At 33.2% G+C, this 14,373-nt stretch overlaps 1 pseudogene; it reads right to left on the bottom strand.

Annotated features, from left to right (window-relative positions):
- Window positions 1–2,897: 2,897 nt before the first annotated feature.
- Window positions 2,898–7,806, bottom strand: LOC118997770 (Y-box-binding protein 1-like; annotated as a pseudogene).
- Window positions 7,807–14,373: the final 6,567 nt, after the last annotated feature.

The raw sequence follows: 14,373 nt of genomic DNA, 5'->3' as shown, positions 1-14,373 counted from the left end.
AAATAATTCATTGATTTATTTTTAAAAACATCTATTGAGCACCCACTATATGTCAGATACCATGTTATATTTATGGTAGTAAATCAATAAGTAAGGCACTGTTAAAACCATTGATAACCAAGAATTTTAATGGAAGAAAACAAACAAGTAAACAGGAAATCGGAAAGCATCATAGTAAGGGCTGTTATAAAAAATGTATACTGTTAGGGAAATAATTGCAGTGATTTAAAAAAATGGGCATTAAACACATGCATACAAATTATACACATATGCAAACACATGTACACTCTGGACATACAGTTAAAAGAAAACAGAAATCAATTTATAGTAAATTTTTGTTTTTAATTTTTTAACTGGGATATTAATTGGTCATAGTGAATGTAATCAATATATTTATATGACTTGAAAAATGTCACCCAATTCTCACCAGTTAGACTATTTGAATGTCAGCCAATTAGAATATTTCATTGCTTGTTGATCTACCACTTGCTCATGAAGGCTTTTTGGGGGGGTCTTGAATAATATATGTCAATCTTAGCTATTTATCAATTAAATACTAGATAATTCTTAATTTTCTATGTCTCAGTTAAATAAAATTTTACCCTCAGTTCTATTCATTCTCATTACCTTCTTTTTCTATACAGTCATATTCACATTCCCCACTTAGGTCTCCCAAATCTGTATCTTCACTTGAAATCCATGGGCATATTTTTACTTGTTGATGGTTTTTACAGCTCTGACATGTATTTTACTTACTAATAAAATTAACTTTTTTTCCATAAATTTTTTTGTCTATAGTCATAAAAATAGTTGTGACATCATCATTACTTGAATTTCCATTGAGAAACTACTCTCTCTTTTTTTCAGAAAAAGATTTTATTTATTTACTTATTTTTTAGAGAGGAGAAGGGAGAGTAGAGTTTCTAGAGTTAGAAATCAGTCAGAAAATCAGTTTCTAGAGTTAGAAATCAGCTAGAAAACATTACCTCTTTATTTTTCTATGAAAGTGATTATAAGAATTAGTATATATCTTTTTCTTAAATGTTTGGTAGAATTTAATAATAAACACAAATGAACTTTTTGCTTTCTTTTTTAAAACATTATTAATAGTTGACCCAATTACTTTTATAGATATAAGCGTATTTAGAATGTGTGTTTTTCTTTGAGAGAGTTTTGAAAGATCGTGGCTTTTAAGGATTTTCATTTCATCTGTTTATAGATTGTGTGGGCATAGAATTGAATATAGTATTCCTTTATTAAACTTTTAATGTCCATGGAATCTCTAGTGATACAATTTTTCATTTCTTATTAGTAATTTGTGTTCTCTGTCTTTTTTTCTTAGTCTGGCTAGAAGGTTATTGATTTTATTAATCTTTTTGAAGAACTCACTTTTGGTTTCATTAATTTTTCTTTTGATTTTTTGATTTTTAATACTATTTATTTCTACTTTAGTCTCATTTTTTTCTGATTACTTTGCATTTAATTTACTCTTTTATTCTAGTTTCATCAGGTTATTAATTTTTAGATCTTTTCTAATGCAAAGCCATGGATTTCTCTTTAAGCATTTCATGGCTGCATCTCACAAATTTTGAAAGTTGTATTTAAATTTTATAAATTTGTTCAAAATATTTATTAGTTTGTTTTGAAATTTCTTCTTTATTCCATGTGGTATTTAGAAATGTGTTCTCTCGCAAAGTATTTGGTGACTTCCAGCTGCCCATTATTGATTTCTAGTTTTACTACATCATGTTCTGACAAAAGATATGATACAATTTCTGTACTTTTAAACTTGGTAAGGTATGTTTTATGGCCCAGAACATAGTCTATATTGGTGAAGGTTCCAAGTGACCTTGTAAAGAAAGTGTTATCTGTTAGATGAGGTAATTTTTAATGTCCTTTACAATCAGTTGATGAAAGTGCTATTGAGTTCTTGAACCGGGTTTTCAGTTACCAACTGAAGTTTAGATATGCTGCTAAACCAAGCTGATCTACCAACATACCAAGCGACCTTTTGATTCTTAGGGATAACAATAGATGAGAACTCAACTTTGGTCTCTGAGATTTCATTCCAAGCCTCCAACACATATTCATGAGCTGGTTTTGGTGTCAGTGATTTTCACAGTTGAACATGATTAGGCAATGATGCTGTCAGACAAAATTTCCCAGACTTGGATATATCAAAGATATAACTGGATATCCTTCCTGGTGCAGTGCTGGGCTCATCTAGTAAAATTCCATTCTATAGATTATTAGACTTTATGGAGAAATGCACAGATTTGTCTTTCTGTTTTTTTAGGCTATTATACAGCTCTACTGGTAGAAATTAAGTAGTTAAAAATACAAAGCAAATAATTCTTATTTCTAGAAATAAAAATGCATTTTGTTTGAAAGAAATAAAATTTCTGTTGAAAATATAGGCCCACTCATGATTTGTTATTGCTTTAAAAGATATTAATCACTTTTGCATTTATTAGGTAATAAATTTCAGCCTTCCAGATTACTTATATATTTATATTTCTTCTTCAAATTCTCCTTTAAACAGGCTTTACCATCTTAAATGTTTCTTAATTGATAAATTTAATAAATGTGAGACATGAGTTCATTTTTCCCCACAAAGATAATTATTTAAGACCTTTACTAACAGGCGTTTGCAGTTTGTTGGCTTTTTTGAAAATACCAAGTAGTAAACTTTTGAAAAATTGTTTCACATCTGGTCAAGTTGAGGTTTATCTTTACAGGTATATTGAGAAAAAACAGAAACAAAACAAAACATATCTGTTCTTACCAAAAAGAAATGTCTTTAGATAAAAATAATAAAAACTTGATGCTGCATAGATTGCAGATAGTTCTAGTCATCTGGTAAAAAAAAGAAAAAGAAAAAGCAAGCACTTAAAGTCTTAAGCTCCAGTCTTTTGTTCATTTCTTATTGCTGGAGTTTCATATTCATTTCTTCTTGTTGGATGACTAAATTGGCTGATAGTAGAGATGGTAAGCCATATTTCCTCAGCCCCGCCCTGCTCAGCCCCAGGAGCCAATGATTTCTCAGCTGGTGGATTGGTTACTCATGTCTGTTTGCAATTTTGTAGTTTAGAGTTTTCCAGATGTCTGCATCAGTGATTGAGGTTGCAGAGGTACTGATGCTGAGGTGACTGCTGACCTTGGGTCTCAGCTCCTTGATTTTCCTTATCCTCTTCATTTAATCCTCTCTAGGGTGTCTTTAGCAAGGAGGGCCCCTGTGGATTTGTGGTCTGTACCTCCATATTTTGTCTCACTGGTCTACCTTGGTTTCCTACCCTCTGGTTGCCTGATTGCCAGTACCCTGCATCACTTCTCCTTGTACCAGAGCATTGGAATACTGAGGTTGACACCCATGGGATCTCCTCACGTATTAGGGTGGAACCATTGCCTGCAGTAGGGCCAGAGCCATTAGGTCTAGCCTTTCTGAGCATTCTCTGATCCATCATTCTTCTCCCCACTCCTACTATTCTGGTAATTCTTCTGGTAATTTTATGGAGGACCCCTGCAATGTGGACAGCATCTGTAAGGGTTAAAGTCTGCTGTGTATTTACAGCCTTGCACTCGAACTCCATCAGGGCCTGTAACATTTGCTGCCTCTGCACACTTCTCTTTTTCCACATCAGGCTCTACAGCCTCTCTATCTCTTCCTACACTTTGAAGGAACTTCCTGAGGTTATTATTCTTTATTGCAGTCTGGTGGACAAATACACCTTCCTTGGTGGTATTCCTATTGATAAAACCATATCAATTTCTTACATTGAACTATTTTACTGTTCTAAAAAAAGCTTCCTTGCGATGTTCTTCTTGTTCCTGCTGGCTGGTGCCACTGATGTGAGGCCTCTGGGGCCTCCATTCCCTGGGCAACTGTGGTGTGGGGTTTGGTGGGGGCGGGAGGAGCTGCTTGATTTGGGTTTCTCTGCTCACGGTTGTGGTGATGGTGACTGGGACCAGTGGCAGCAGCTGTGGCTCCTCCCAGGTAATGGTAACTAGGCCTGAGGTGGTGTGGCTACTCAGGGGTCTCTTGAGGTCCACTCTTTGCTCCAGCAATGATGAAACTGACATAAGTTCATTTTAAACCTGTACGTTAGTCATGAAATTACCTTTTTGAAAATCATACTTTCATATAATTAAATCATGACACACCTATGCTTCAGTGATTATAAGACACTGTATATCCACTAAGATTGCATATATTTTATTTCATTATTGTTTTTTTCTTGACTTGAAATTTATTGGGTTGACATTGGCTAAGAGGATCATATAGGTTTCAAGTGTACATTTCTATGATACGTGATCTCTATATTGCATTGTGTCATCACCACTCAAAGTCAAATCTTCTTCCGCCACCATATATTTGGCCCCCATTAACCTTTACTACTCTCCCACCCTCTTCCTTCTGGTGGGCAACATAGTGTCATCTGTGCCTATGGGTTTCAGTTTTACATCCCCCATACGAGTGAGATCATATAGTTCCTAGCTTTTTACATATTTTATATAACAAAATATTCTCAAGGCCCATACTTATTGTGATAATGGCAATATGTCATCTCTTCTTATGGCTGAGTAATATTCCGTTATATATATGTACCACATCTTCTTTATCTCATCATCTATTGAAAGATACTTTGGCTGTCTCTCTGTGGTGACCACCATGAATAATGCTGCAAGGAACATAAAGTGCATATGTCTTTGTGAATAAATGTTAGAGATTTTCTGGTAAATAACCAAGAGAGGGATTGCTGGGTCATATGGTAACTCTATCATTCATTTTCTGAGAAACAGCCATCCCATTTTCCATAGTGGGTGTACTAGGTTACGGTCCCACCAGCAGTGGATGAGGATGCCCTTTTCTCTACAGCCTTTGAAACACTTGTCATTACCTGTCTTGTTGACAATAGCCATTCTAAAGGGCAACCAACCAAATGGAAAATGACATTTGCAAAGAACAGCTCTGACAAGGAGTTAATATCCAAAATATGTAAAGAACTCATACAACTGAACACTAAACAAACAAATGGTCTAATTAAAAAAACTGAACAAACCCTTCTCTCAGGAAGACTTACAAATGGCCTACAGATATGTGAAAAGATGTTCCACCTTGCTAGCTTTTAGGGAAATGCAAGTCAAAATTACAATGAGATATCACCTCACACTTATTAGAATTGCTACTATTAGAAATTTTAAAATGCGAAATTGTACCTCTTAAAATTGGTGAAATATGGTAATCACTAAGTCCTGTTAATTTTGTTTCTAAATATCTCTTTCATATATCTTTGGTTTTTAGTTTCCACTATCTTTGAGTCTCCGTACTTCTTTTTTTTTCATTTTTTTATTTAATTATTTTTCAAGTACAGTTTTCTGTCTATTACTCCCATCCCATCCCACTTCTTATCTGCCTATTATCAATAACTTTCTAACTTATTTTCTTTCCTTCAGTTTCTATTCTATCCAGTTTAACTTTTGCATTGCTGACTGAGTAGTGATTTTTCATCCAACTGTTTATGTGCATTGCTGTTTTAAACCCTAAAATAATTCTATTTTTTGATATTGAAAATTAAGATCTTCACAATTTAAATCCTGCATATCTTACTTCCAACATACTTCTTGCATATCTTACTTTGTAATTTACTTAACTGATCTCAGATTTTGTGACCTTCTTAGAGGTCAGCCACTCATAGTATATAGTATTACTTTCTGGTTAGAGATTTTTTAAGATTTTACAACCTTATCATTGTTTTACAATACTTAGCACACTCCATACCATTTTATATACCTATTTGATTTGTATTTATAAAAGTGATACTTTCTCACACTGGCTGCTGTAGCTCAGTGGATTGAGTGCAGGCCTTCGAACCAAAGGATTGTGGTTCAATTCCCAGTCAGGGAACATGCCTGGTTGCAGGCCAGTTCCCAGCAGGGGACGCACAAGAGGCAACCATACATTGATATCTCTCTCCCTTTCTCCTTCCCTTCCCCTCTAAAGATAAATAAATAAAATCTCTTAAAAAAAGTGATACTTTCTTATCAAGCTTATGAATGGCTGGCTATCTTAAATATTTTTAGTGTGTGCAAGCCTTTGGACAAAAAGTTTAACCAATTCCAGATCATTTAGTTAGTACATGTTGAGACTTAATTAAATTTCACATTCACTTTAAAAAACAGTAATAATATACATAAATTCTGAAAGTGATTTCAAAATTAATTAAAGTAATAACTGGATCTGCCTTTTCTCATTCAATTTTGTACATCTAAGATATAAATTAGGAGTACTAAAAGGAGTTTTAATGAAGCACAATGAAAATAATTTAATTCATATTTAGCATTTTAATTTAAGCTTTTTGTATAGTCTAAGTTTCTATGAGTATATATGTAAAGAGATATAAATACAAATGTGTGTGTTTAAAGGTTAGCATACACACAAATCACTAATCTTTGGCACTTATTTTGTAGTGATGACAAAGAAAGTTGTTTTTCTTTCCTTTCTTTTTTTAAATTTATTTAATTATTTTTTAAGTACAGTATTCTATTACTCCCATCCCATCCCACCCCCCGTACTCCTCCCCCTTCCATTTCTACCCTTCTCAGTTGTTGTCCACGTATCCTTTATATATGTTCCTCTAAATCCCTCCCCTATCTCCCCTGAAATTCCCTCCCTTCTGGTTACTGTCAGCCTGTTCTCTATTTCAGAAAGTTTTTTTTCATACAAAATATCTGATTAAGTAGTAGATTTTGTGGTAAAATAAATTATATAAAAAATATTTTATCATAGGTAGCTGAGAAGAAAAGTACAGAGAAGCTTTATTTGAAGCTTGAAGTTTGAATCATACTTTCATATAATTAAATCATGACCATTGATTATCTTTATAATCATTAAGATTATAATGATAATCATTATTTAATGATTTAGTATTTAATGTTTAAATCATTAAATCATTTAATGGTTTATCTTTATAAACCATTAAATTATCTTTATTTGAAGATAATTTCTTCTTTGTAGTTTTTAAAGTTGCATGAGAAAAAGTTACCATATTTTTAAAAATCTCTTTATTGACACACTTTTGTTCCTTAGCTCTTGAGTCACTGAATTATTGAACTAGAAACTGATTTTAGGAAAAATGTGTCATTACTTCTTCATAGAAATATGAAGAATTTTAAAAAATTTTCATCATGTAAGACATACATATTTGGTATCATGATTTCACCTTGCAAATTTGGCCTTTTTTCTGAGCTATCCATATGGAAAAAAGTGCCTGTTTTTATACACTTACTAACCTAAACTTTTGTTCTACTTAAGTCAGTCCATGGATATATCATACTCTTTCTCTTATTTTGCTTGTTATATACAAAGGTGGGCAAAAGTAGGTTTACAGTTATGAATATGTTAAACAGTTTATTCTTGTATTATTAATTAATTATTATTTATTCATCATATTACTATATTTTACAATTCATATAAGGGATTGGATACCTTATTATATATCTTTTTTAAAAATATTTTATTTATTTATCTTTACAGGGGAAGGGAAGGAGAGAGGAAGAGAAACATCAATGTATGGTTGCTTCTCCTGCATCCCTTGCTGGGAACTGGCCCCTGCTGGGAACTGGCCTGCAACCCGGGCATGTGCCCTGACTGGGAATCGAACCACGATTGTCTGGTTCGCAGGCCCGTGCTCAATCCACTGAGCTACACCAGCCAGGGCCTATATATCTTAATTCACTTACTTATATGTATTATAAAACACATTTTTCCTTCTTTCTATACCTGATTTCTCCCTGCTCTTGAACCATTGTTCATTCCCTGAGCAGAACACAATAATAGCAAACAAACAAATAAACAAACAAATCATCAAAGTCTATGTTGTGCATTTGAAGTAGCTTTCTTTCTTCTAGACTTAAAGCTATCTCCTTCAGGTATCGCTATCTCAGCCAGTTATGAATTTCTGCTCTGCCATTTGTTGATTCTTACCCTCTGTCTGTTCCCTTCTCATCTGCCTGGTAACTTTTACAATTTTTAGTGAATTTAAATATCATGTTGGCCAAAGGAAGTCCAGTTATTGTGCCTATTTATGTTGAGGTTAATATCCACTAATCTGACCCCTAAAATTCCTTCATTATTATCCATGAAAATATGACTAGAGCCACCTAGGTGTTTGGACACTGGGCTGGAACACACAGCTAAGTTCGCAGTCTCCAGTCAAAAAGTCCCTTTTTTTTCTTGCCTTATCTTCTAAAATTCAGATTTCTTTTCACTATTTCTATATCTCTCTTAGGCATGTGGAATTACTTGAATCTCCTAAATCAATGGTTTTGATAACACAAAAGCATTTAGGACTAAAATTGCCAGCAAAAATCAAAGCAGTGGTATCAGTTTGTAATAGTAGTTATTTGCCACCACAGCAAACCAGTATTTTATAGATAACTAGTTACAAAATTGGTAAAAGCACCAATCAAAGCATGAGATACCAGTGGGGTAATAGTGTATGGTTAGGAAACTACCACTTGTCGAGTGTTGGCATAGTAATATAAAAAGATATTCAAAGTTGTCTTTTAGAATGTAATTGAAATAGTCCTATCATTTCCATCTAAATGGCTGGGTATAGCTGGATATTCCTCAACAGTAACAATACACTGCAAATGATATGCTGTTGACTAAAGAAGGAAATATAGGAAAGCAGCTGTCTTTTAGCATGGCAGAAGTGAAGAAAAATGTAAAATTTCTCTTATCACTGTTTTAAAAAAATACTGAATTTTCATGAAATATTTTTTCATGCTCAGATTAAATTTTCTGTTTGAATTTCCAACACAGTAACACCATACACAAACAGGGGACTTGGGACACGCCTCAAGCTTATCATGATGAGATTAAGCCTTCCCTCAACTAATTTCATTCTGCCCTTTCAAGTACACCATATTGTCCTGAGAAGCAAAAAAACATGTTTGTTCATTTACACTTTTCTGTCATTTATCACTCCTACACACGTCTGACTTTTTAGTTTCTGGTGTAGTTATTTAATATTAATATGCATAACTAAATGATCACCATGGTACATCTAGTAACTCTCCTTTGTGGTACAAAGTTATTATGATATTATCTTCTCTATTCCCTGTGCTGTACATTGCATCACCTGACTTATTTACTTTGTAGTATAAATTTGTATATCTTATTCCCCTTCAACTATTTTGTCTTTCACCTCTAGTAATCATCAGTTTGTTCTCTATGTTTATGAAATCTCAAAAAAAACAACAACAATCTAAAAACAGACCATTCTCATACACATCTGAGTTCTTAATTCTTTCTCTCTCTTTTCAGAATACACTTTTCTTTCCACTCTCTCCTCCATTCCAACAGACTACAAGTGCTTTCTAGTTGGTTGGAAAGTCAAGCTTTTGAGACAAATGTCACATAGCATACAATATAGTCTTAAAACACTGATTCATTTAAAAACTCAGTGTTTAGAAACAAAGCAACAACTTTTATTGTCCTAAGTAATTAAATGCAGATTTAATGGTTAGAAGATTAGTATTGGAAAATAATTACATACATACATTTGCACATGCAGAAGAAATAAAGTAAGTTGACAAATATATCAAAACATTATTTCACTAATGTTTTTTTTTCTCTGCATGGTGCACCTTGTTCACATTTAACCATCCTATGGGCCATTTCTTTCTCTGATGACATTCTTTTTTTAAAATTTTATTTTATTATTTTTTGTTATCTATTTTTTAATTTAATTCTTATTCAAGTGCAGTTTTCTGTCTTATATTCCCAGCCCTGCACCCCTTACCATCCCCCACCTTAATTATTGTCCATGTGTCCTTTATACTTATTCATGTGAGTCCATCCCCTTTTCCCCTATGATTCTCTCCCCTTTCCCTGCTGGACCCTGTCAGCCTGTTCCGTATTTGAGTGTCATTGGTCATATTTTGCTTGCTTGTTTGTTTTGTTGTTTAGATTCCTGTTAACGGTGATATCATATGGTATTTGTCTTTCACTGCCTGGCTTATTTCACTCAGCATAATGCTTTCCAGTTCCATCCATGATGTGGCAAAGTGTAGGAGTTCCTTCTTCCTTTCTATAGCATAGAATTCCATTCTTATTCTCTCCTCTTTGATAAGTGGCTTCATGTATAAGTTTTGAGATTGAATACTGTTATGAACTGAATTGTGTCCCCCACAAAAATCTATATTTGAAGTCCTAAAGTTCAGTACCTCAAGATGTGACTATTTGGAGAGAGGGCCTTTGCATAGGTAATTAAGGTAAAATGACATCATTAGCATTGGCCCTCATCCCAGGTGAATGGTGGCCTCATAAGGACATATTATGATAGAGATACGCACAAAACAAAGACAGAGGGAGAAGATGGGAATCTTTCTACAAGCTAAAGAGAGAAACCTTGGCATAAAGCAACCCTGTTGGCATCCTGACCTCAGACTCCTGGCCTCTAAAATTGTGAGAAGCACAAATCTAATTAGACTGGTTATCACAGGTGGTCTCCACAGCTAACTCAAATATTGTTTCTTCTAAGAATTATTTTTAACATCCCACCTGATTTGTATGCTTGTCTTGCTTGCTATGTTTTCATTTTATAATGGCCTTCATTTATGCCTTTATGATATTATTTATCTCACTAGACTGAAATTGATAATTCACTTGATTCTATTCATTTTTACCAAATTATATTTGATAGATGAATCCATGTTGCATTAAAATTTTCATGCTAAATAATTTATTACAGCATTAACCTAATGGAAATATAAATATTATTTCTGAGCATGAAAGGGCCATAGTGTTGGAAAATCTTTAAATAAGTAAAAAGATTACAGGCTAGTCTTTCAATAGAATATTCAGTGTTGTTCAATAAGCCCTTGGAAATATTTTATTCTATAGGGTTCTCTTTCCATCATTGTTTTTACCTTGTGTATTTTGCAATTCTTAGAGATAGAAGTTAATTTGCGTAGGGCTGATATTTATACAAACAATTCCTGTTCATAAAGAAATTAGTGTCTTGGCCAGTGTGGCTCATTTGGTTGGAGTATAGACTGAAATGTCACAGGTTCAATTCCTGGTCAGGGCAAATGCTTGGGTTGAAGGGTTGTTCCCCTGCTGGGGGTCATGAAATAAGCAATGTATTGTTGTTTATCTCTCACATCAATGTTTTTCTCCCTCTCTCTCTTCCTCCTTTCCCTTCTCTAAGCATGTCCTCAGTTAGGATTAAAAAATAAATAAAAGATGCATGTTTTTTCTAGTAACAATGCAGAATCCATTCTCCCTGCCTTAAGAGATGATTCCAAACATTCAAACCTATAATTTATTGCCCTTTGTATGTAAAGCAGTCGTGCATCTATTTGTAGATTAATTTCAGTTTTTCTGATTATGTGTGTCTGTATGTCTTTGGATTTTTCACTTGCTTTAACAGATTGCTGATTCCTTCACTTATTAATGAGTTAAATTTTTGATATGTTTATTTTATATATATGTGAATTATACATTTTCCCTTTTAACATAACCATTTAACAATATCATATTGACAAAATTATCTCTATAAAATATTATGACAGTTTATCCAATTGTACTTTAAATAGAAATTTACTTTCTATTTGTCATTTTTTTAGTTTATAAAAATCTGAAAAAGCTGAACTTAGACTTTTAACTAAATAACAAACAATAAGATATAATCAGCTATTATATTAAGATTTTTTTCCACTCCCTCCCTTTCTTCCTTTCTTTCATTGTTCTTTCTGTTTTTTGAATTCTGTTAACTGTATTTAAAAGAGATATTTGTGTCATAGTGGCCACATCACAGCACCACTAGCACTTTCTTTGATTTCATTCTTTATCATTTCTTTTATATATTAATTAAGTCATCTGAGTGAGGCATTTTTTAAAATTCATTATTTCTACCGCGTTGTTAGTGCACTGTTATCCTGAAATTGTCTTGCTTAAGGGCATTTTAATATACTTTTATTTTATTTTGATTAGAATACATTTGGCCTAATTAAAAATGTGAAATCAGGATGGACGATGGCAATGCTTAAGCTTCACTTCAAATGACCTTAGAGTCATTTCAAGAAGAGGTCAAAGAAATAATTGTAAGTCATTAGACTGGGGCTCTGCGTGATCTCCCGGCTATCCTGGAAATTGGTGACTCTTCTTGTCTTTTGTTCCTATGGAGTTGGAGTACCAAACTAATTGCTAAATATACCACATGGACTGACAATAAAATAACAGGCTCTGTCGACATGTATAGAATAGAAAGGGCTATTAATTTCACAAAAGACCCTTTTTGGTTAATATTTACAAGCAATTTTTATTTCAATAACTTGTGACATACCACAGACAAATTTCTGAAGTACAGATGGTCTGAACCTTTTCTGCTTTTTGTTATACAGAAGTGATTTTAATGATATCTCAAGCAATTATATAAAAAAGATCCTTTTGAGGAGAGAATAAAAACATTCCACATGTTTTATTTATGGAGAGTGATATGCCTGTTATTGGGGCATATAATTAGCTCCATTAGTAAGCAACATATTTACATATTATTATTTCAGTGAACCAACTTTTTTTAAAGTAATATTTTGTTAAATGTTTTTTTTTTCTTTATTATTCTCAGTGCTTAAGTGTTGGATCCTTGTCCTCTTGATTTCATGGGCAAATATCTTTGGTTTGATTCAAAATTCTCAGAATTTATTGAGTGCTTTTCTTAATTTTATTGAATACTTGTACTAGGCACTCCATAAAACAAAAGATACATTAGCTCTCTTCTGGAATGCAACTGTTTTGAGTTGATTATTATAATATAGATTAAATGATTGAAAATGAAAGTCAGTATGCCATAGATAATAAGTTAACTGTATCTGGATAACTATTGATGACATAACCATCATAAAATATCTAATTCAAAGAGATAGAGATAAAGATAATAAAAATGAATTATTTCAATAATTTAAGAGTATTTCGATAATAAGTAATTTCAGAAACATTTTTTCATATGTCCCCCAGACATTAAAATATGCCTTTCTTGGTGCTCTCTTCATATCTTAGAGTGTTTTATATCTTGTTATTATCAGTTTATGTATGTGTTTGTTTTAAGGTCAAAATATCAGCTAAATTATTTTCTGTCACTTCCCTGCATTGAGACTTTAACAGGTTGAATCACTCTGAATCTTTGTTTTCACATTGCATTATTGTAAAGAGTGGATGAATTGACATGTCAAAACAGGTTTGGACATAAAACCAAGGTAAAACCATGTTAGTCCTGCCTTTCGTATTGAAAATACCTCCCAACAAACTCTGCAGTGCCTCTTTTCTTCTCTTGTTATTATTACCACCACCTAAACCATTCTGAGTTCCAGCTTGGCCTCCTCTACCCACTCATGCAAATGATTCATTCAACACTCGTGATTAGTACCCAGTCCTGCATTGAACCAAATGCTGCTTTAGACTCTGCACATGTAACAGTTATTCTTTCAATTAATCTTTCATTTTGGCATAATATTACTTTAAAATTCCGAATTAATTTTGTTACATAATGAATTTAATGCCTCCTGTGTCTTCACAATCCCCACAAATTAAGATCTGACTTCCAAATCTGCCCTGTTGTCCTAAAGGACCTTGTCCACAACTCATTTTCAGATCTCTGAGTTTCCTTCCTAAACCTCCAGATAATCTGTCATTAGTGTACATGTCACCTCATGTACATCATCTTCTAGGGACATTGTTTTCTTTTTCTGCTGACAGTTCTTGCTATTTTTGGCATTTCTTACATTTAAAATATCTGAGATTTCATTCTTATACTGGAAAATATCTATTTGGTCTTCAAATTTTATTGGTTCTTTTTAATATTTTCTGTCTTCCACATTTTACTTGGTGTGCTTATTTATTTCAGATATGTGTTCCCAGAACACTTTAAGCCAAACTTGCATAGTACATTGTTTAGCCTTGTAGAACTTAACAGCACTGAGCATGAGCTCTGAGCCCATGCCCCATGTTGACATTCAGGTCCCAAAGAGAAACAGGAGCTGAAGGTACCAAATTTACATGAAAGAACCGCCAATAATTAAAATAGTTCCCTTCTCCATGGAATGTGTTTTACATCTGGATGTTTGTGTACTTGAAAATATGAAAGGTGGTCAAATAAATGTTTGCCCCTTCCCCTAGAATTTGCTCAGTTGTTGTTATCTATAGAAAAAATAGAGCTGTTTAGTAGGCACTCAGAAATGCTTGCCTTGATCATAGAAGAGGCAGGACTTGAAAAAATTCATTGGGGATTGATTTACAAGTCTTCTATCATTTGGTAATCAAGTGATGACCATATTTGAGATGATAACGAGATAACATTTATGAGTCAA

The sequence above is a fragment of the Sturnira hondurensis genome, unplaced genomic scaffold, assembly GCF_014824575.4.
Source record: "Sturnira hondurensis isolate 20B ecotype Veracruz unplaced genomic scaffold, ASM1482457v3 Scaffold0013499, whole genome shotgun sequence".
Taxonomy (NCBI): domain Eukaryota; kingdom Metazoa; phylum Chordata; class Mammalia; order Chiroptera; family Phyllostomidae; genus Sturnira; species Sturnira hondurensis.
The sequence above is the reverse complement of the archived record's forward strand: the minus strand, read 5'-3'. Positions and strand labels throughout refer to the sequence as shown.